Consider the following 24,557-nt stretch of genomic DNA (forward strand, 5'->3'; position numbering starts at 1 on the left):
GCTGCAACGCCACTCAATTAGCTGGTATATCTCACACCAGTACGCCCTTTCATTCCAACTGAAATTCTACCAACATCAGCAAATTTATAGATGGCCTTTGAGCTAAACCTAGCCACACAGTCATGGGTGTAGAGAGAAGTAAAGCAGTGGACTAAGCACATATCCCTGAGGTGCGCCTGTATTGATCGTCGGCGAGAAGGAGATATTATTACTAATATGCAAAGATTGTGGTCTTCCAGTTAGGAGGGCGGGGGTCCAATTTAATTGCAGAGGTATGTACAGAGGCCCAGATTCTGTAAATTATCAACCAGGATTGTGGGAATGATGGCGTTAAACGCTTAGCTATAGTCAACAAATAGCATCCTGACATAGGTGTTTGTATTGTCAAGGTGATCTAGGGCTGTGTGAAGAGTCATTGAGATTGCTTCTGCCGTAGACCTATTGTAGTTATAGGCAAATTGCAGTGGGTCCAGGTTCTCAATGAGGCAGGATTTAATTCTAGCCATGACCAACCTCTCAAAACACTTCATCACCGTAGATATAAGTGCTACTGGACAATAGTCATTAAGGCAGCTCACATTACTCTTCCTGAGCACTGGTATAATTGTTGCCCTTTTGAAGCAGGTGGGAATGTCCAACTGTAACAGAGAGGTTGAAAATATCCCTGAATACTCCCATCAGTTGGTTGGCCCAAGTTTTCAGAGCCTTACTCCATCAGGGCCTGCCGCCTTGTGAAGGTTCACCCCCCTGAAAGACAGCCTAGCATCGGCCTTCGTGACAGATATCACAGGGTCCTGAGGTGCAGCAAGGGATCTCCACAGCTGTGCTTATATTCTCCCTTTCACAGCAGGCACAGAATTCGTTGCTTGTCTGATAGTGAACCATTGCTGCCATTCAGGCTATTGGGTTTGGTTTTGTGGAAATAATGTCCTGCAAACCCTGCCAGAGTTGACATGCATCTGATGTTGCCTCCAATTCTGAGCGAAGTTGTTCCTTCGCTCTTGAAATAGCCATCTGCAAGTCATATCAGGTCAGGAGGCAAACAGAATTTGATGTAACAAAATAGAAGTGTGAGATAAGGGAGGCAAAGGAATATGCAATAAATGACAGGATGCTGAGAATTGCAGAATAATGCGACAGCAGTTTATGTTCTCAGTTTCCAGAGGACAAGCATGACAGAAGGCAAAGGTAATTAATTGGGTCAAGAGATAGAACATAAAAGCAACCATTTTACTTAACTACAATAGTAAATTCAAATTAGATTACAATTAGAGCGCTACACATAGTTCTAAATATCACCTTTAAGAAAGGAATCTTAAGTACATACATAAGTACAAGGATATTGGCAGGATTCAAGAATTTCCACTAAGTGGAGAGACTGTCTTGACTGTCTAGACTGTCATTTGAATAGAGGAGGCTAAGGGGATGTTTCACTGATCAGTACAAAATTATATGCTTTCTGGTAAAGACTTACTTCTTTTACAGACATTAAGAGCAGGAAGGATAAAGAGGGTGGCAGGGAGTGGGAATTCTCTAAAATATATTTCAGTTTACTAAATTTGTAGCTGAAGTCTGGAATACAGCAGTTAATGTATTGCAATTGGTAACATTTAACAAAATACTCATTGATCTTCGCTTCTTTAGTTAAATGTTGTAATGCATTAGAACAGAATTAGGCCATCTAGCCCATTAAGTCTGCTCCAGAATTTACTTTCCCTCTCAACCTCATTCTCACCATTATCTCTGCATTAAATATACCCAATTACTTGGCCTTCACAGACATCTGAGGCAATGAATTCCATAGTTTTACCATCCTCAGGCTAAAGAAATTCCTCCTCATTTCTGTTCTAAACAGACATCCCTCTATTCTGAGGCTGTGCCCTCTGGTCCTGACCCTCCAACTAAAGAAAATATCCTCAAACACGAGGAATTCTTCAGATGCTGGAAATTCAAACAACACACATCAAAGTTGCTGGTGAACGCAGCAGGCCAGGCAGCATCTCTAGGAAGAGGTACAGTCGACGGTTCGGGCCGAGACCCTTCGTCAGGACTAACTGAAAGAAGAGCTAGTAAAAGATTTGAAGTGGGAGGGGGAGGGGAGATCCAAAATAATAGGAGAAGACAGGAGGGGGAGGGATAGAGTCAAGAACTGGACAGTTGATTGGCAAAAGGGATATGAGAGGATCATGGGACAGGAGGCCCAGGGAGAAAGAAAAGGGTGGGGGGGGGGAACCAGAGGATGGGCAAGGGGTATAGTGAGAGGGACAGAGGGAGAAAAAGGAGAGAGAGAGAGAAAGAATGTGTGTGTGTATATAAATAAATAACAGATGGGGTATGAGGGGGAGGTGGGGCATTAGCGGAAGTCTGAGAAGTCAATGTTCATGCCATCAGGTTGGAGGCTACCCAGACGGAATATAAGGTGTTGTTCCTCCAACCTGAGTGTGGCTTCATCTTTACAGTAGAGGAGGCCGTGGATAGACATATCAGAATGGGAATGGGATGTGGAATTAAAATGTGTGGCCACTGGGAGATCCTGCTTTCTCTGGCGGACAGAGCATAGGTGTTCAGCGAAATGAACACCTCTCCATATCCTCTCCATATCCACTCTGTCCAGGCATTTCAATATTCAGTAAATTTCAATGAGACGAGATTCAACCCCCACCCCCCCCAACTTCTAATCTCCAATGAGAACAAGACCAGAGCCTCGTACGTTAACCATTTCATTTCCAGGATCATTCTTGTAAATACCCTCTCGAATGCCAGCACATTATATCTTAAATGAGGGGTCCAAAACTACCACAATACTACAAATGTAGTCTCAATGCCTCCTGAGGCCTCAGCATTACATCATTGCTTTTACATTCTACTCCTCTTGAAACAAATGCCTTCCTTAATACCAAGTCAACCTGCAAGTTAACCTTGAAGGAGTGCTGCCCCAGGACTCCGAAATCCCTTTACACCTTTGGTTTCTAAATTTGCTCTCCATTTAAAACATTAATCTACGTGCCTATATTCCTTCTACCAAAGTGCATGACCATACACTTCCCTACACTGTAATTACAATCTTCAAAGATTCAAAGTACATTTATTATCAAAGATTGTATAAATTATACAACCTTGAGGTTTGTTTGCTTACAGGTAGCCACAAAACAAAAAACCTGAAAGCACCCAATTAAAGTTCATCATATTAACGAGCACAGAGTACAGCATCTGGGGCAGTCTTCTCAGCCTCGGATCAATGGAAAGAGGAGTGACCATCACGGACAGCGATCAAAATTGGCTCTCGCCTCGGATCCCGACCTCCCTGTCCTTTCAGTCTATCCACGCTTCCTTAATATTTCAGCTAAATCAAAAAAAGGTAACTTTATTTTTATTGACCCATGTAATAGCTAGATTGTTTTGATCTGTATCTAAATACTTTGATGTAATTCACAGTGATAATTGAAATTGTGCCATACAACATTTTGTTACCAATATTAATTCTGCTTTCTATTTACCATGGTAAGTGCAGATTTCTCCTCCAATTTGTGCATTTTTTTCACATAGCCTATAGGGAAATTGATAGGCACAGTCCAAGTAGAATTCTTCAGAATAGATAAGATTAGGGGAGTAGAAATTTCTGCTCAGGTATACAGCATGCACCAGTTAATAGCTTTACACAGGTCCAATGATGGTACACTGCAGTGATCAGAAGAGTAAAAAATTCATCAGTGAAAGACACAAAGAAAATAATTAATTCTGCACAGAAGTGTCAGTTCTGAAATACATACGTATATTTTTCAATAAGACCTGTTATGAAATCCTTGTGTTACACTGGATCAAAGCCAAAAAAAAATCCATTAAAGTGTAAATTAAGTTCATAGGATGCCTCAGAGAATATTTCCCATTGGAAGTACAAAGAATGATTCCACATACCAAGGAAACTCATTAGGCAATATCAGAGAATTTATGGATCTTCCTAACATAGTATCCAATACATGTATACATATTCCATGCTGTAGGGGCAGAAGCTCCATCTACTGCCAGAATGCAGGAATGCACTTCTTGTAATTGATTCGTGCTGCTAAAACCTGTCACTAGCAGCCCTGAGAATTTGATTCTGTTACTACATACTCATGATTAAGGTTCTTCCATAACTGTTTAAGACAGGCAATTTCAATACTTTGCCCAAGTAATAAAGAGAGAATAATAAAAATATAAACTGTCAAGGTAGTGCACAAATAAGAGACAAAGTTGGAAGTTATAAATATTCAATTTGTATTCAATTTCAAATGTAGTACATTTGTTTTCAATGATATATCCAGAATTTGTTGAATTACTAGTCAGGTGGGACATGTCCAGACAATAAGGAGGAGTTTCTTGATGCATATATTTCAGGATTGGATACAGAGCTCTACAATTGAAAACCAACAATTGTGAAGTAATGGCAATATATTCCTAAGAAAGAAAAGTGCATAACTTGGTGGCAGTGCTCTCATGCACCTGCTGCCCCACACTTCTTAAAGGCAAAGGTTGTGGGTCTGGAGTGTAGAGCATTTTGTGGATGGTGCACCCTACAGTAATGGTGCACCTACGATCACGGGAATAAATATTTAGGGTGATAACTACTAAACATAACAGGGAAAAAAAATCACCTCTTATTCTGCCTAGATAGTCTGCTTGTCTTGAATCTTCCAATTTCAGGTAACCTTTGTCTCCTGTGTTCTCTCCTTCTGATCTGCCTCGAATCCTCCCATTTTTTGTTCCCTTTCCCATACAGTACCCGGTCACCCATTTTCTTTCGCCTCCCCCTCCTGGTTCCATCCACATACTACCCATAAACTTCACTTACTATAACCTCTGCCCTATGCAGCTTCACCCTCCCGTCCCCTCATTTGACTTCATCTGCCATTTTTTTTTGCTTTCCTTGTTTACTTCCACCTATCATCCATCTGCTTCTGTCTCCCAACTCCCACTTTACCCACCTGGCTCCTTCTGCCCATCATCCCTCACCATTCATTGGTGCACTATCACCTACTGGCTCAACTCTCCCTTCTTTGTATAGGTTATCCCCTCTCTCCACTGTCGGTCCTGATGCAGGCTCTTGACTCAAAATGTCAACAGATCCTTAAGCACCCAGAGATGTTGCTCACCTGCTGAGATCCTCCATCAGTTTGAATCAGAATCAGGGTTATTATCACTGACATATATTGTGAATTTTGTTGTTTTGTGGCTATAGTATAGTGCAATACATAAAAATACTGTAAGCTACAATAAGGAATAAATTGGTGCAGAAAGAGAGCAAAATTAGTGTTCATGGGTTCATTGTCCATTCAGAAGTCTGATTGCAGAGGGTAAGAAGCTGTTCGGGCTCCTGTACCTCCTTCCTGAGAAGAGGGCATGGCCTAGGCGGTGGGGGCCCTTCATGTTGGATGCCGCCATTCTTGAGGCACTGCCTTTTGAAGATGTCCTCGATAGTGAGGAGGCTAGTGCCCATGATGGACCTGGCTAATTTTACAACCCTCTGCAACTTTTTGTGATCCTGTACATTGGCTCCTCCAAACCAGATGGTGATGAAACCAGTTAGAATGCTTTCCATTGTACATATGAAGAAATTTACTAGAGTATTTGCTGACATACCAAATATTCTCAAGCTGCTAATAAAGTATAGTAGCTGACATACCTTCTTCATGACTGCATCAATATGTTAGTCCAGGATAAATCTTCAGAAATGTTCACAACCAGGACTTGAAATTGCTCATTCTTTCCACTGCTTACGCCTCAATGAGGCCTATTGTGCATTCTCCAGATTTTCTCTTCCTGAAGTCTACAATCAATTCCTTGGTCTTACTGACATTGAGCGCAAGGTTTTTATTGCTACACCACTCAACTAGCTGATCTATCTCACTTTTGTACCATAAAACACCTGTTTTTGTTCCAGATTCCTCCATCAGCAGTCTCTTCTGTTTCCATTGGTTATGGGACCATATAGCTCTGTCCACTGCAGGTTGTTTTGCTGTTTAACATACAAGCATCCCTTGTGGCATCATCATAAAGTTTGCACTCTATTTCTAGGAATGCTTGGTGCTGCTCTTAACATGTATTTCTACACTCATCATTGAAAAAGGATTGATCCCCTGTCTTGATTGAGTGAAGGAATGCCAGCCCATTAAGTTGTATATTGCAATGGGGTGTTAATTTCTGCTGTTACTTATGGTCCATGGGCCTCATGGATTTCAGTTTTGAATGATCAGATGTGTGCTGAAATTAGCTTGATTTCATTGCCACATAATCCACGATGGAGAATGTCCTCAGTGTGAAGACAGAACTGTGTCTTCAAAAGGACTGTGCAGGTGTCACTTCTACTGATGGTATCAAAGATAGTGCAACAAAAGTGTATCCATACTTCATACTAGCACCTGTCCTTATTACAAATTCTTCCTAAGTTAATTATTTGCAGTACTTCAATCCATTTTTATTCTATTATATCCTCCTTATAATTGTAATGAGACGCAGGTATGTCTTCTGCCTCTTGTGCAATATGACTGCTGCACAGGCAATGTTGTTATGGTATTTAATTTTTCTCTATTTTTTTCCCTCTTGAGGAGGTCTTACTTCAATCGGACGTAATTCTACAAACATTAATGGTTCTCAAAAACCTTATTTAAGAAGTCAAACTTTTATAAATTGGTACAGTTTTAAAATAATAAACAACTGTTTTACCAGATTTATTAAATTTAATTCCAACCTTGTTTTGATCAGTTTTATAAATAGCATTCTGTAGTTTTTCAGTTCATTTCCATTCACCAAGTCTACTCCAAATGTCATAAGCAATGTTATTTCTAGAAGAAGAATAAACTAACACCTTAGAAATATTTAAGAGAAATTCAAATAGTAAAGACTACCACTTCTTTCTCGACATGGAATATACCCTCAAATATTTAAGTAGGTTAGAATTAAAACTGCTGCGATCAGTAGAGGTTTTGTACTTGGGAATCAAAAATTGAGTGAATAATTCAGTTGCTAATTTTGTCTCTACTCTTGCTGGAGTATCTGTACAAAATTACTAACTTACCATATCAACAACTGCAGGTTTACACGACATGCCCTTTCTGAGAATTGAAGGCATTTTCTGGGGAATTACATTAGATTTTCTTTTTACTTAACTAATTTTCTTCCACTTTTATTTTTCATGTTCTTATCACCCTCTAACATTGTTTGTTCCTCAGCTAGGACAAGAGAACATTCTTAAAGATTTTATTGCAACCATTGTTACCATGATAGAGCAGGTATCAAATTTCCTTCTCTATACCTCTTTTTTACTCAGCTGACTTTTGGGAAAATGATACCCAAGTTTTAAATTTTGTAAGTTTTGTCAGGATAAAGCTAATATTTTAACGTTTGAAAATATTTCAAACCCCCAATATTGGTGGCATGATATCAGTATTGTGTGCCAATGCATTTTTCCAGAGTAAAAAAAATCTGAGGTTCAATATTAGCAATTTTATATAGGAAGGCACTAAGCACGGGATAATTCCTACAAAACTTTGTTTTCATTGCTTTCAAATTTGCCACCATCAAGACCTTTCCACAAAAAGTCATCTGTGCCCCTTCATTTCTCTAAAGTTACCAATCCATGTCCAGTTCTTCCTTTCCTCTTTGATGTCCTTGATCTCAGATTCATTCCAATCTTCTTCAAATCTCACTGCGTAAATTCCTTTAGTCAGATTCCAACTTGTCCCACCATATAGAACAGAGGACATATAGAACATACCATATGCACAGTACAAGAAATATACACTTTGGCGCATGATGTTTGTACTGTCTAGGATGCCAACTTAAACTGTGTATCTTCCTGCACATGATCCATCTCCCTCCATTGCCTGCCTGCCTGCCTCTTCAGCTGTCTCTCCTCATACATGTTCCAGGCACTCATTGTGTAAAAAAAAACTTGCCTCTCCTTTAAACCTTCCCTCTCACCTTAAAGCTATGTCCTCAAGTATTTGATAGTTCCACCCAGTAAAAGGATTCTGTCTATCTACCCTATCTATGCCTGGCCCATTTTACATACTTCTATCAAGTCACCTCTCAACCTCCAACACTGCAGAGAAAACAATACAAGCGCCTCCAACTTTTCTTTACAGCCAACGTACTCCAAACCAGGCAACATCGTGGTGAATATCTTCTGCACTTTGTCTGATGCAACATGAGACAACCAGAACTGCACACAATATCCAAAATTTGCTTACCCAAAGCTTTATATACATGCAACATGACTCACCCTTGTGTACTCAATGCGTCGATCAATGAAGGCAAGTATGCAGTACACTTTCTTTCCACACTATCTACAAGTGGTGTCACTTTCAGGGAACTATCGACTTGCATGCCAATATTCTTCTGTACATCAATACTCCTAAGGGTCTTGCCATTTATTATATATTCTCCTTTAAATTTCACTTCCCAAAGTGCAACACTTATCCCAATTCAACTCCATCTGCCCTATTTGCAGTTGCCCCAAATCTTACAGAATCCTTTGTGAACCTTTCTTACTATCCTCAACTCAAGACAATTTTTATATCATCTATAAACTTACTCACCAGCCCATCCTTATTTTTGTCAAAATCATATATGATATATATTGTGTATATAAATAACAGAGGTCCCAACACTGATCACAGACCTCCAGTCAGAACAACACACTTCCACTACTACCATGTGTCTTCTGTGGGCAAGCCAATTTTAAATCCAGTCTACCAAGACTCCATGGATCCCTAAGCACTTTCTTTATCAGCCTATCATAAGGGACCTTGTCGAAAGTTGTAGTGAAGTCCATATATACAATATCCACTACCCTACCTTCCTAAATAATCTTAATCACTTCCTCAAAACTGACTCAAGTTTGTAAGAAATAATTTCCCCCAAACAAAACCATGCAGACTATCCCTAACAGTCTATGCTTTTCCAGATGCAAGTAGATCCCATCCTAAGAATCTTCTCCAATATTTGCCAGACCTCCGATGTAAGGCTCCCTAATCTTATCAGATCAGATCAGAATCAGAATCAGGTTTATTATCATTGGCATGTGACGTGAAATTTGTTAACTTAGCAGCAGCAGTTCAATGCAATACATATTCTAGCAGGGAGAGAAAAAAATTTCTTCTTACAGCAACATCTGCATGATGCTAAGCTAGGGCACATCATCAGTGATATTGCTTGGGGTCGTCAGGTGTTTCGGGTCTTTCAACATCATACACCCTCACCCAGGCAACCCAACCGGGGCTGATCAGACCCCGGCCCTAGCAGCAACCCACAGATCTGCCCTGTTTATCCAGAGCCATCTTGACGTTTTCTCTGCTGCATCTGTGGTGATAGAAATGGCTCTCCTTCTTCTCTCTCCCTTGATTTCAAGTGCAGTGTATACTTTGCAGAGCGACTAGCCTGCAAAGCCACGACACCTGACCTCCACGGGCCAACACTCTGCTCTCCAGCCCCTTCTTTGGCAGTTGTTCTTCAGATCTTCATACTTGGCTCGTAGGCCTCCTCCGTGCGTTCTACCCATGACACACTAAGCTCAAGCATAAGAACGTGCTTCGATGAGTTGGACCACAACACAATGTCAGGCCATGATGTGAGGAGGAAACTGCAGCTGTTTTCCAAGATCTGCTTTTAGCTTCCAGTCCTGCGCAGTGAAGAGCAACCCTGTTGCTGTCTTGTTTTCTGTTGGTCTTTCCCCCTCTTTGACAAAGCAGATGGTATTCTTGACTGGACTTGTTTTCCAGCAGATGTTAAGGGTGCTTCAGATTGTCTCAGCAATTGTCTGGAGGACCTGGTCATGCCGCCACTGATAACGGCCATCGGCAAGTGCTCTGGGACAGCAGCTCAGAATATGCTCTAGCATACCGGTGTTCTCACAGAGGGGGCATGCTGGTCGTTCTGCAAGGCCCTGGCAGTGCAGATTGGATGGGCTAGGAAGGGCATCATAAACAGCCTGGATAAGGAACTTGATGCAGTGTGGATCCACCTTCCAGTGGTCATTCCACATGATCTTTCGCTCGATCACCTGCTCCCCTTTGGTCCAGGCTCCTTGCTGTTTCATTGCCACTGCTCTGCTGGTCCTCTCCTCCTCCACAGCTGCTCTTACTTCATTCTGGACCAGTTCTTGTCACTCTTTCCCTTGTACTTTCTCAAAATGGGGGACTTCAAGGCTTCCAAATCCAGCTCTTCCCTTGGCGACTGCCCCCACAAGAACCTATCAACTTACACTTTAGATATATCAGAATCAGAATCAGGTTTATTATCACCGGCATGTGACGTGAAATTTGTTAACTTAGCAGCAGCAGTTCAATGCAATACATAATCTAACAGAGAGAGAGAAATATATATAATAATAAATACAATAAAACATAATAATAAATAATCAAGTAAATCAATTACATATAGTAAAGGCATCCGTTAGTCTTGCGAGACCATGGACCTGCGTCTGGAAAGTCTTCACTCTCCAGGGCGCAGGCCTGGGCAAGGTTGTATGGAAGACCAGCAGTTGCCCATGCTGCAAGTCTCCCCTCTCCACGACACCAATGTTATCCAAGGAAAGGGCATTAGGACCCATACAGCTTGGCACCAGTGTCGTCGCAGAGCAATGTGTGATTAAGTGCCTTTCTCAAGGAAACAACACATTCCCTCGGCTGGGGCTCAAACTCACGACCTTCGGGTAGCTAGTCCAATGCCTCAACCACTTGGCCACATGCCCACAATTACATATATTGAACAGCTTATTAAAAGATGTGCAAAAAAACAAAAATACGGGTATATTCAAAAAAAGTGAGGTAGTGTCCAAAGCTTCAAAGTCCATTCAGGAATCGGATGGCAGAGGGGAAGAAACTGTTCCTGAATCACTGAGGCCTTCAGGTTTCTGTATCTCCTACCTGATGGTAACAGTGAGAAAAGGGCATGCCCTGGGTGCTGGAGGTCCTTAATAATAGATGCTGCCTTTCTGAGACACCGCTCCCTAAAGATGTCCTGGGTACTTTGCAGGCAAGTGCCCAAGATGGAGCTGACTAGATTTACAACCGTCTGCAGCTTCTTTCAGTCCTGTGCAGTAGCTCCTCCATACCAGAGAGTGATGCAGCTCTCCACGGTACAACTATAGAAGTTTTTGAGTGTATTTGTTGACATGCCAAATCGCTTTAAACTCCTAATATAGTATAGCCACTGTCTTACCTTCTTTATCACTACATCCCTGTGTTGGGACCAGGTTAGATCCTCAGAGATCTTGACACCCAGGAACTTGAAGCTGCTCACTCTCTCTATTTCTGATCCCTCTATGAGGATTGGTATGTGTTCCTTCATCTTACCCTTCCTGAAGTCCACAATCCATTCTTTCATCTTACTGACGTTGAGTGCTAGGTCGTTGCTGTGGCACCACTCCACTAGTTGGCATATCTCACTCCTGTACGCCCTCTCGTCTCCACCTGAGATTCTACCAATAATGGTTTTATTGTCAGCAAATTTGTAGATGGTATTTGAGCTGTGCCTAGCCACACGGTCATGTGTATACAGAGAGTAGAGCAGTGGGCCAAGAACACACCCCTGAGGTGCGCCAGTGTTGACTGTCAGTGAAGAAGATATGTTATCACCTCATTTTGGTTCTATTTAAAGTCATGAATGACATTCAGAGTAATTGGACAAACAGAATTTTCTTTATGCTGTTGGTAGCCACCTCAGAACCCACAAAACCTGAGTGGAATGAATTCATCGTTGAACCCAAGAGCCTGCCTAAGGGATCTTTGAATTCATTTTAAGAATATCGCTTTTTCTTTCGTTTTCTTTCCTCCTACAAGACTCCTTTCTGTCTTTTTGTCTAAGCTAATGGTTATCTGTCCTAATATTTTCCTATATGTCCAGGTATCAATTTGATTGATAACTCCTCTGAAATACAGTAGAACATTTTTGTATATTGATTGTACGAATCCTCTAACTACTGCTGTACATTTCCTGGAAGCAGCAACACCTGGTGAAACCTGGAGCAGGTTATCCTTGCCACATTCTGACAAGGTTTAAGGCCAAGTTCAGGACTTAGTTTGGGTAGAGAATGGAAGTTATAAAGGATGCTGTGAATCTTTATTTTCTTTCAGCAGACTTCCAGCCAAGTACCTTATTAGGGTCTAACAATGTTTGTTTAGTTTGGTATTTACAATTATGCATGATTTAAGATTATGGAAATGTTTCAGTTAAATACCAATATAAACACTACATGATACAATGGGAACAGAGTACATTATACAAATGATCTATTTATAATACCATGTAGAAAATGGAACATTTTAATCTTTTCTGTAATTTTTGATGTGGTTCACATATGCTACTGCAGCACACAACCAGCATCTGGATGACCTCTCTGACCTTTCAAATGTGCTTTATTGGACGTGGGATTTAAGATCACATTGCAGAAGTGTAAAGATAACCATGACTGAAAATTGTACTGAAGATGTCGCAAGCGAGGCACACTACTGCAGAGCTAAGCTTGTATCTTATATTCAAAATTTGTCATGCATAAATTGCCAGAGGTAATAAGCTTTAAATATTTTCTAACTTGAATTATTCTTTGGTATAAATATTAGTACTGCTGTGCAGTGTGGTTTAATTTCCTACTTAAGGAAACAATAATGTAAGCTACAATCACTGAAGCTCAAATATTTATCAATGTCAACAGTGAATATATTTAATAAGTATCTACAACCTTCAAAGGGGAGAGAATTCCTTAGGTTTACAATCTTTTTCACTCACCCAGCTCCTCAACTTGAAACATGGGCATTTCCTTTCTTAAAATTCTAAGAACACTGGTTCTGATATTCAGAGGAATTCTACATGCTTTTTATACAATTAACCTGTCTCCTGCTAAGTTATAGCCAATGCCAATAGCACCACTGCTCACTTTCATATTTTTTGTCACTAGATTCAGATTCAGAATAATTTACCATATGTCGAAACACACAGTGAAATGCATCATTTGCATAAACAATCAACACATCCGGGATGTGCTGGGGGCCGCCCACAAGTGTTGCCACACATTCCAGCGCCATCACAGCGTGCCCATCACACCTGGCAGAACAACACAGAGCATAGCAGAACAGAACAAGTGATAAAGGAACAACTGCAAAACCCAGCCTCACCAATCCATGTACCTGGGGGATCACTAGCCCTCATGTCTCCTGCCCGTACAGAACTCTAATTCTAGAACTTGCATACAACTTGCTGACCAGGGTGCACCAGCCATCGTCCTCCCGACAGCCGACTTCAGACCACGGATGTTCTTCGTTTCACATCCACATCACTGGCCTTCGAATATGAAGCAGGGAGCAGAGGCCTGATCTCCACCTCCCCCACATCCCTGTCCCTAAACTCCCCTCTGTCCCCAAAAACCATGCCTATGAACCTAAGAAGTCTAAAAGCTACTTCTGAGCCGCTTCGTTGATGGAGGCTTCAGCTTGCTGCCATCTTGACCATCCAACTTTATTATTATACTCCATTATTATATTATTACCTATTATTATACTCTATTTGCCAGATTTTTCCCATTCACTTAAGCTACCTATGCCTCTTTGCATCCTTTTTATGTCCTCTTTTACAATTTAACATAGAATAGTACAGCACAGTACAGGCCTTTCAGCCCACAATGCTGTGCCGACCCTCAAACCCTGCCTCCCATATAAGCCCCCACCTTAGATTCCTCCATACCTGTCTAGTAGTCTCTTCAACTTCACTAGTGTATCTGCCTCCACCACTGACTCAGGCAGTGCATTCCACGCACCAACAACTTCACTTCTTTGTATCAAATGTAGAAACCATACTTTCGATCCCTTTATTCAAGTCTCTTATATAAATTGTGAAATGCTGAGGCCCAGCAAGGATCCCTATAGCTGGCTAATATCTTGTTAATGCCTAATCTCTCTTCCTTTTAGCCATCCAGTCTTCTATCCCAACAATATTTTAATTCCTACACTGTGAGCTTTTATCTTCTGCAATAATCTTCATTGAAAAGGGAGGTCAAGCTTCGTTAAAAGATGAATTAAGTGTCCAAGCACGGGACCTCCTCAGAGCCATCTGCTGGTAAGCCATCTTTAAATATGCAAAAAAAAGAAAGGTGAGACAGAACAAAAAGTTTGAAACTGGGAACATTATATTCAAACTCATTGCGTTTGAGTCAAAAATTATTTGCTAATACAGGGATAAAGATATTTGCAAAGTGTAAATTCTATTGCTAACTCAACAATAATGAAGCAGTCTATGTCCACATTCTGGTAACATTCAAGCTTGGACTAATAACGATAACCATCTTCTAAGAAGAAGTCTAACCTCACCACTTGGTCATCAACAGCATCAGACTTGCTGAATGCTTCTCTGCTGCCACTTTCCATTGATTACATGCTTTACTGAACCAACCCCAATGACATTACTGCTTCAACAGCAGGTCAGAGAATGGGTATTTTCAGTGGCTGACTTACCTCTAATGACTAAAGGCCTTCTACAATCCACAAATCACAAATTATAGCTTGTGGAATACTCTCCACTCCTTTTGGAGCCTCAAGCAGCTTGCATGAAACTCAGCATCATACAAGCAAGGGCAATTCATCCACATGTTAGTTTTTCACTTCCTCTACTACCAGCACCTTGTGATTGCAGTCTGTAACATCTGCAAGAGGCAGTAAAGCAACTTGTTAAGGACCCTTTGGTAGCACCTCCAAAATATATAACTTCTTATCAAATAGGACATGTGCACTAATTCTTTGTCATACACCACTCTGAACAACAGACCACGATCCGTCAGGATGAGCAACACCTCCTCCACAACTTTCCTCAATACAGTTGCCCTGCAAGGAACTTCCTCTGCTCTTATTATACTTTCTATACACGTGACTGTATGGTCAAATTCTGTTCAAACTCTATCTTTCCATTATTTGCCGATTAAAGCGATAAGGAAGAATGAAATATCAAAGCAAATGCAGGTGAGCACCGACTACCTGCCTTTTATTCACTGATGGGAACGCTCTGCTGCCAGAGAAGATGCCTGTGTGGTTTATTGCTGTGACCAGGAGGGTAGGCCTCTGCGTTGGAGCAGTGTCTCTCTCGTTTGATGATGTTGGAGAATGTTGTCAAGGTTCTGCATTTATGGATTTGGATTATGGACTATGGACTTTTTCAGACTTGTGGTTTTTATATTCCGTGTTTTTTTTGTGTGGGGGGGTTTGGGGGTCAATGTTCTTGTTGTGTTTGGTGCGGGGGAGGGTAGTTTGGGGGGGGCTGATATTCTTGTGGCATTTTTGTTAGTTTTTTGTGCAGGGGAGGGGGATTTGGGGGCTGATGTTCTTGTGGCATTTCATGCGGGGGAGTTGTTTTAGGGGTTTGATAATTGTGTTGCCATCCTTCTCTGTGTGGGGGGTGTTTCCCGTTGAACTGACTTCCGTGGTTTTTCTTTGTTTCTAGGCTATCTGGAGAAGAAGAATGTCAGAGTTGTATACAGCATACATACTTTGATAATAAATGAACCTTTGAACCTTTGATGTATATGTTTGCAGATGACACCACTGTAATGGGCCAGACCACAAACAATAATTGAAAGTAGTATAGGACAGTAAAACAAAAGAGCTGGTCATTGATTTCAGAAAGCAGGGTGGAGTACATGCCCTTGTCTGTATTAATGGTGTTGAGGAGGAGGTAGTTGAGAGCTGCATGTTCCGAGCTGTAAAAATCACTAAATATTTGTCCTGGCTCAGTCACATTGACACAGTGACCAAGAAAACGCACCAGCACCTCTGCTTACTCAGAAGGGTAAGGAAATTCACAGGTCCAAAATGACACTCACCAATTTTTACAAACACACCATATAAAGCATACCATCTGGACGCAGCACAGTTTGGTAAGGCAACTGCCCCGCCTAAGGTCACAAGAAGTTGCAGAGAGTTGTGAATGCTGATCCATTCACAACAGAGTATTGTGAACCCATCATGCAAACTAAACTCCCCCCCCCCACCAACAGCAGCTACATTTCCTGCTACATCAGGAAAGCAGCCAGCGTCAACATCCCCCTCCCCCTCATCCCCACTCAGTCTCTTTTCTTCGCTCTCTCGACAGGCAGAAGTGCAAAGTACTGAAACCCTGTTTCCCCAGACTCAAAGATAGCTTCTACCCTCCTGTTATCAGACTCTTGAGTGGATCTCTAATATATCAGTGATGCTTTATTGATCATGGCCCTTGGCCCTTGCACTTTGTTTTTTTGGCACAACACTTTCTCTGTAATTTTAACACCATTTCAGCATTCTATTATCTTAATAACTTGCTGCTCAAATACAAGTTTTCACTTGACCTCAGTGTACATGGCAATAATAAGCCAATAATAATTCTTCACTGTTCTGGGGAAAAGATCCTGGAACATCTTATCCAACAGTAACATGGGTATATCTTTACCAGCTGAATTCCATTTTTAAAAAATGCAGCTCACCACCAACCTCTCAGGGTCAGTCAGGCCTGCATACCATCCTGTTTATGAATACGAACAATATAAATGAGAATGGCTAAGAGGATCATAGGGGTCTCCCTACCATCCATCGGGATATTTATCAGGAGCACTGCATACGCAGGGCCCTTAGTATTATCAAGGACCCCACCCATCCACCCACCATCATCTTTGACATTCCACCGACAGGCAGGAGACTCCGATGCATAAAAGCAAGAACAATCAGGATGGGAAATGGTGGTGGTGGAGGCATCTGTTAGTCTCGCAAGACCATGGATCTGCGCCTGGAAAGTCCTCTCCAGGGCACAGGCCTGGGCAAGGTTGTATGGAAGACTGGCAGTTGCCCATGCACCAAGTCACCCCTCTCCACAACTCCGATGTTGCCCAAGGGAAGGGCAAGGGCCGATACAGCTCGGCACCAGTGTCGTTGCAGGAGTTGCCAGAACGAGGTTGAAGGCAATGTCGGACTGCCTTAGGGACTCCAGCTCTGGATTTTTCCTCAGGGTTTACTCCCAAAGCCTTTCCCGTGTGTGGGTATGGCCGCAAGGCAGCGGAGGTTTGAAATCAGAGTTTTCCCTCTCTTAGATGCACTGCCTTCCCAGGCTGACAAGCTCCATCTACCCGAAGCATTGGTTTTAAGGTGCCAGGACCCACCTTCGTCCCTTCTTCTGTCAGTAGAAACAGTTCCACCAGGCTTAGAGACTAAGCCACACGAGAAGGCCAGGAGTTGGACTTGGTTGTCAGAGGCTATTTAAGCCGCTTGCCGTAAGGAACACTTTTAGGTAGTGGGAGCTTATCCCCACTACCACTCCTCAGCTTGACAACCTTGGAACCAGGATGGGAATAGTTCCTTACTTAAGCCATTAGGCTTCTGAACTCCCTGCCGCATTGCATTTGAGGTGTCACTAGTTAATCTGTTCTGTACCTGACAATATTTAATTTATTTACTTTACTTGTTTATTTATGCATAATTCATCTGTAGATTTTATCCCTACTTTCCTACGTTATGTGTACTACTGTGCTTTACACCCTGGTTCAGAGAAACATCGTCTTATTTGACAATGTACAAATATATATATATATAGTTAAATGACAATAAACTTGACTTAACTTGAATATCTCACTAGAACTATCACAGTTTAAACAAGAAGCTGGCTTGAATTGTCTCTCCTTTCTCCCACTATCAAGCCTTTCACTTCTACAAAAGGGAGGGGAATACCCATATTTGGTCGTACAGATATATGCAAAAGACAATTAACATGTGATGCTGCAGAAGCTGTTAGTTCAGTGCATATGCAGTGTTAAGTCTTAACGTTTTACTTATTCTCATGACATTCTCATGAGGCTAAAAAACTGATTCCAATGTTACTCGGTCCTTATTTCAACTTTTTAAATAGTTACAGACATTAAATGGACTTGTCTCAATTAACTTCCTTGTTACCTATAATGTTGCTAGAGAGATTCTTTCAATTGTCCTTCAAGGTGTCCTTATCTCTATAACTATGCTGTATTTCAAGTTATGGTCTTAAAACAGTTCCATGATCCAGGCACTGCCAATGTTTGTGGCAGGTTCAGACTCTTCATTGGAAAGGACATTTAAAACCGAGTTTGTCAGTACTGATTGGGCTGGTTTGCAAGAAGTTCAAAATAGCCAGTGACTAAGATCTGAGTAGGCGGGGAAATACCCTTGCTCCTGACTTTGAATGAGATCCTTACAGTGAGATGCTTAGCCAAAGTATTGTGTTAGCCAAACACACACTAAGCACATCAAGATAGTTAAAGGTCAAAGATTTATGGAGAAGTACGTGTTATTTTTGCCATACCTCTTTGGGCTCTTCAGTTTTACTGACTGAACACTAATATTAAACTAGATGTATATCAAATGAAACCAGGTCTATTGTTTTCATAGAGAATGTTGAGGCAAAGATGAGTTGGACATATTGACAGGCTCAATTAGAAATTACCAACCTATTATCTGATTCAGGTTTAAGCATAAAACATCAAACAGTGCTTCACAAGAACAGATCCTTCAACTCATAATGCCTGCCCCACACACGATACCAATCCATCTAATCACATCTGCCTGCATATTATCCTTATTCCTCTCTTCCTTACCTGCTCACGTGTCTGTGTAAATGCCTCTGAAACGTTACTATTGTATCCATTTTTACCACCTCTTCTAGCAACGCATTTTAGGCACTTAACAACATCCTGTGTAAAAAAGCACGCCTCTCTATCTAATTTAAACTTTCCTCCTCTCGCCTTAAACCTACCCCTTTAGCATTTGAGATTTTCAACCCAGAAAGAGGACTCTATCTACCCCGTCTCTGTCTCTCTTAATTCTATAACCATCTATCACATTGCATCTCGGTCTCTGATGTTCCAGAGAAAACAATTCAAGTCTGTTGAACCTCTACTTCTAGTTAGTTCTATATAACCCAGGAAACATTCTGGTGAATTACTTATGCACACTTTCCAAACCCTCCACATCTTTCCTATTTTGGGCCAGTCGAACTGATAACAATAATCTAGATGAGCAGCAATAAACAAAGCTCCTGGAGGAACCCAGTGGGCCAAGCAGCATCTGCGGAGTCGCAGGAATGTTCCAGGTCCTCTTGCAGGGTTATTACCTGAAATGTCGACAGTTCAATGCCTTCAAATGTTGGTTAATTCAGCATTTTTACCACCCTATCAATATCTTTTGCTACTTTCTGGGAGCTATGGACTCGAGAATTTGAATACATCTGGAATTGAGGCCCACCATTCGTTGGGGTTGACCATAGATGTTATGTCCTAGCTATCATGCCAGAGCAGTACGATGTGGAGAGCAAGTTGTTGCCCATTCAGCAGGCTTTCTGTCTCTACAGAGCTGATGAATCCAAAGGAGTGGTAGAGACTGATACAGTTTGGCACCAATGGTCAGCTAGTCCGGATTGAACTCAATGTAGGACTGCCTTAGGGACTCCAGTTCCGGATTTTTCCTCAGGGTTTACTCCTGAAGCTTTCCCCATGGGTGGGTATGGCTGCAAGGCAATGGAGGTTTGAGATCAGTTTTCCTTCTCCTAGATGAGCTGCCAACTCTGTAGCTGATGAGCCCCACCTGCTGAAGTGACTGGTTTTGAGGCACCAGTAAGCTGCCTTTAAAAATTAACATAATGGGAATTAGCGAAGTTCGTTGGACAGGTGCTGGAACATGTCAGAATTGAAATAAAACACCAATTTATTCTTGTGGAACATCCCATACTATTGGAGTAGGAATTCTTATGGATGAAAACACAGCAGAAAGTGCTTTAAGACATTGGGCAATATCAGAAAGAGTGCTCCTTGTTAGATTCAGAGGACAACCATTTGATTTAGCAATTATACAGGTATATGCACCAACAACAGATGGAACAAATGAGGATATAGATAAATTCTATGAAGAGCTTGAACAAGTAAAGCATGGATGCAAATCTCAAGATATTGTTATTGTCATGGGAGATCTAAATGCTAAAGTAGGACAAGGTGCTGACGGAAATACCATAGGAAAATTTTGACTAGGGGAAAGAAATGAAAGAGGCGAGAAATGGGTAGAATGATGCAAGATAAATAATCAGGTCATTATGAATACCTACTTTAAAAACCATCCAAGATGCCAGGTGATAGCACCAGAAATCAAATTGACTTTATTACTATAAACCAAAGATTTAGAAACTCAGGGACTCAATGCAAAACATATCCCGGTGCAGGATAGTGACCATAACCCAGTGATATATCATGTAAAAGTAAAACTAAAAAAACTACAGAAGCAAAAACCTGAACAATCCCTTGACTACTCGCAATTAATTAAACAAGAAAACTTAAGACAAAAATTTACAATTGAAGTAAGGAATAGATTTCAAAGACTAGAAATAGAATCTGTTGAAGATGATAACAATCATGTAGAAAAGAAGTTTAATTCTCTGAAGGATGCCTTGGTAGAATCAGCAAAGTCATTGATTCCTAAAAAAGTAAAAAGCACAAAGAATAAATAGATGACAGATGAAATCAAAAATCTAATGGAAGAAAGGAGACTGAAGAAAGCAAATCCTATGGAATATAAGTCCTTAAATAAAAAAGATAAAAGCTTATGTCAAAAAGCCAAAGAAGAATGGTTAAACCAGGAATGTGAGCAACTAGAAAGAATCCCTATTACTGATCCAAAAAGGTTACATCAACAAATCAAGAATATCACTGGTAAAAAGCTCCTCTGTTCTTCAGGTGGATGTTAGAAAGCAAAGGATGGTAGCATTATCATGGAAAAAGATGAGATTATGAACAGATGGACTGAGTATATTCAGGAATTGTTTGAAGACGATCGAGGCGAAAAACCAGAAATTAAGAAGAACATTGAAGGTCCAAGTATTTTAAAATCTGAAGTTCGTAATGCAATAAATAAGATGAAGAAAGGAAAGGCAGCAGGTCCTGATGAATTAGTTATAGAACAAATTATCGCACTTGAAGATTATGGAATTGAAAAACTTACTGATTTAATCAATGACATTTATGAGACTGGAATAATACCAGAAGAGATGAAAAAATATCAGTATTTATCACTCCTAAGAAACCTGGAGCAATAGAATGTGAATTACATAGGACCATAAGTTTAATGAGTCATATCACTAGGATACTTCTAAGAATTTTGATGACAAAAGCTAAAAATAAGATACAAGCTGAAATAGGTAAAGAACGATGTGGTTTTGTGAAAGACAAAGGTACAAGAAATGCAATATTGATGTTAAGGGTACTATTAGAACGAGCTATTCAAGTGTAAAAATATTTGTTTGTTTGTTTTATTGACTACACAAAAGCATTTGATAAAGTGAAGCACAATAAGTTAACTGAAATATTATAGGATACTCTAGATCTAGATTCAAAAGACCTCCGCCTGATCAGAAATCTGTACTGGGAACAAACTGCCACTGTAAGAATAGATGGAGAAGTGAGTCAGTTTACGAAAATCAAGAGAGGCATTAGACAAGGGTGTGTTTTCTTTCTTTTCTTTTTCCAATATTTTTATTGATTTCTATATAGAAGAATACAGAGTCCAAGAGAATACATATTATAAAACAAAGGAAAAATATAATAATACCAGATACAGTATATTGAATCACATCAATGAACTCCTTATTCTATATTCATATAGATTAGATTAATTCGTGTATTAGAATATAAACAATTTTATTAAAAAAAAGTTCTACACCCACTACCAGAGTCGAAGCTGTTTGAGAAAAAAAGGAAAAAAAACTTACCAGATAATAAAATATATTATTAACCAACTTCTGTACTTTAACAAGAAGTCAAAGATTATGAAAATAATTTAAAAACGACCCCCACAAATTTTGAAAATCTTGGTTAGATTCAGAAATTCAACAACGAATCTTTTCTAAATTTAGGCATGCCATAACATCCTGTAACCACTGAGCATGATTAGGCGGAATAGCATCCTTCCACTTAAGCAAAAGTGTCCTCTTAGCCATAAGAGAGATAAAAGCCAGAATGTGCAGATCAGATGTCTTCAAAATGATATCTTTCCATCCAACAATACCAAATAGGGCAGTCAAAAGATTAGGCTTAAAATTTACTTTAAAGAGTGCAGAAAAAGTTTGAATACTTCCTTCCAATATTTTCCAAGACTTGGGCACGTCCAAAACATATGAATAAATGAAGCTTCTCCAGTGTTACAGAGAGATATCCATATAAAAACGAGATAACTTACCCTTAGTCATATAATCCCTATCAACCACTTTAAATTGTAGGAGGGAATGACAAGCACATAACGATGAAGTATTAACCAATTTAAAAATCTCATTCCAAGTTTCTTCAGAAAATGAGGTCTGTAAATTTTGTTCCCAAAGATTATTAATTTTGTCTAAAGAATCATTTTTCATTCCCAACATAGCATAAATATTGGATATTGAACCATTATAGAATGATTTCATATTAAGAATTTCATTTAATACATTCTTATCAGGACTATTAGGAAATATATATAATTGAGATTGCAGAAAATCTCTAATTTGTAAGTACCGAAAAAAATGGGTTTTTGGTAAACTATATTTAGTTGACAATTGTTTGAACGAAGAAAGATTTCCTCCCACAAACAGATCCCGGAAACATGTAATGCCCAGTCTTTCCCATTTTTTAAAAACTACATCAGTCATAGAAGGCTTAAAAAATAATTTTTAAAAATGGGACTACAAAGGGAGAATCCCAATAAACCAAAATGTTTTCTAAATTTTATCCAAATCCTCAAACTATGTTTGAATACCACATTTTTAGTTATTTTACTTAAGGATAGAGGAAGTGAAGATCCCAAAAGGGAGATAATAGAAAATTTATTAACCAAGTTAGCTTCTAAAGAAACCCACCTGGGACAGTCCTCGTGATTAATATAGTATAACCAAAACGTGAGATTCCGTATATTAGCTGCCCAGTAATAAAACCTAAAATTTGTTAAGCCTCCATTCTTTTTACTTTCTGGAGATGGACTTTATTCAATCGAGGATGTTTATTTTTCCATATGTAAGAGGATAAAATAGAGAGTCCAGAGAGTCAAAAAAGGATTTAGGAATAAAAACGGGTAATACCGGAAAGAGGTATATAAATTTAGGTAAAACATTTATTTTAATAGAATTAATTCGACCAATCAGTGATAACGAAACGGGTGACCAATTTGATAGTGTTCTTTTTAGGTGTGTTTTCTAACCTGATTTGTTTAGTGTGTACAGTGAAACAATATTACAAAAAATAAGAGACATCTTGGGAATCAAAGCTGGTGGTGGAAACATCAATAATTTTAGATATGCGGATGACTGTGTTAATTGCAAGTACAGAGGAAGAACTACAAAACTTAATTGATATAGTTGTTGAAGAATGTGCAAAAATGGGTCTATCTATCAATTGCAAAAAGACAATGTATGGTGATATCCAAAAAGAAGGAGAATTCTATCTGCAGGCTGAAAATAAATGGGGGAAGACATAAAACAAGTACAGAACTTTTGCTACTTAGGAAGCTATGTGACATCAGATCGCAGATGCGACATGGACATCAAAAGAAGAATAGGGATGGCAAAAGACACTTCTACGAGAATAATGAGTAGACTGACCAATACAGAATACTGAAACGTTACGTTTATCCAGTTATGTTATATGGATCAGAATGTTGGACAATTATCTAGTAACATGAGGATGTCATGAACAGAGCAAGTACAAAAAGAGAAATAATGTATGAGATCATGAAAAGGCAATGCAAATTCATTGGGCATGTGATTAGGAAAGAGCAGTTAGAATGTACTGTAATTATGGGAAAGATTTAAGGGAAGAAAGCAAAAGGAAGGCAAAGACAAATGATGATGGAGACAGCAGTCAGAGAACTGGTAATAAATACCAAAGAATTGATCCACTTGACCCGAAACAGGAGTGTGTGGGCCATGGCAGTCAAAGCTCAATCTGGGCATGGCACCTGATGATGATGATGATGATGAACCTGCCTTTGCCCTTTCTCCTGTCGGTAAAAACGGTTCTGCCGGGCTTAGTAGCTAAGCCGCATGTGAAGGCCAGCATCTACAGATTTTCTCTTGTTCATGAAGGCCAAGAGCTGGACTTGGTTGTCAGAGGCATATGAGATAAATGCCACTGGGAGTATTTAACAGGTAGTGGGAGCTTAATCCCAATACCTCCTCCCACCCTGGCTATGGCAACCTTAAGGAACTACATCTGCAATACCACAGCAAAAATACAGAACTCACAAAGAGTATGGAATTGTGAAAGGACAAATTTGTTAGCATCCTTAATAAAATATGTAGTTCTAAAAGTATGGTTAACAATAATAATAATTCCCTACATGGATAAAAAGCATGGAAATAGGCCTTTTAGCCCACTGAACATACCCAGATCATCAACACCCATTTAAATTAATCCTACCTTATATCTTAGTTTATTCTCCACACAATCCAATTAACTCTTCTCAAGGTTTGCCACACATTTACACACACTAGTGGCTACCTAATCTACTAACCCATGTGTTTTGGATGAAGGAGCAAAA

The 24,557-nt window shown here is 40.0% G+C and overlaps 1 long non-coding RNA gene across 2 annotated transcripts in view; it reads left to right on the forward strand.

Moving 5' to 3' along the window:
- LOC134359222 (uncharacterized) overlaps positions 1-15,529 on the forward strand; it is a 60,510-nt gene extending 44,981 nt beyond the window's left edge. For both annotated transcript variants that reach the window (XR_010021068.1, XR_010021069.1), the window contains exons 2-5: positions 3,139-3,358; positions 12,350-12,545; positions 13,941-14,088; positions 15,463-15,529. This is a non-coding gene — a long non-coding RNA (uncharacterized LOC134359222). The remainder of the gene's footprint in view (positions 1-3,138; positions 3,359-12,349; positions 12,546-13,940; positions 14,089-15,462) is intronic.
- Positions 15,530-24,557: the final 9,028 nt, after the last annotated feature.

The sequence above is a fragment of the Mobula hypostoma genome, chromosome 2 (assembly GCF_963921235.1).
Source record: "Mobula hypostoma chromosome 2, sMobHyp1.1, whole genome shotgun sequence".
Taxonomy (NCBI): Eukaryota; Metazoa; Chordata; class Chondrichthyes; order Myliobatiformes; family Myliobatidae; genus Mobula; species Mobula hypostoma.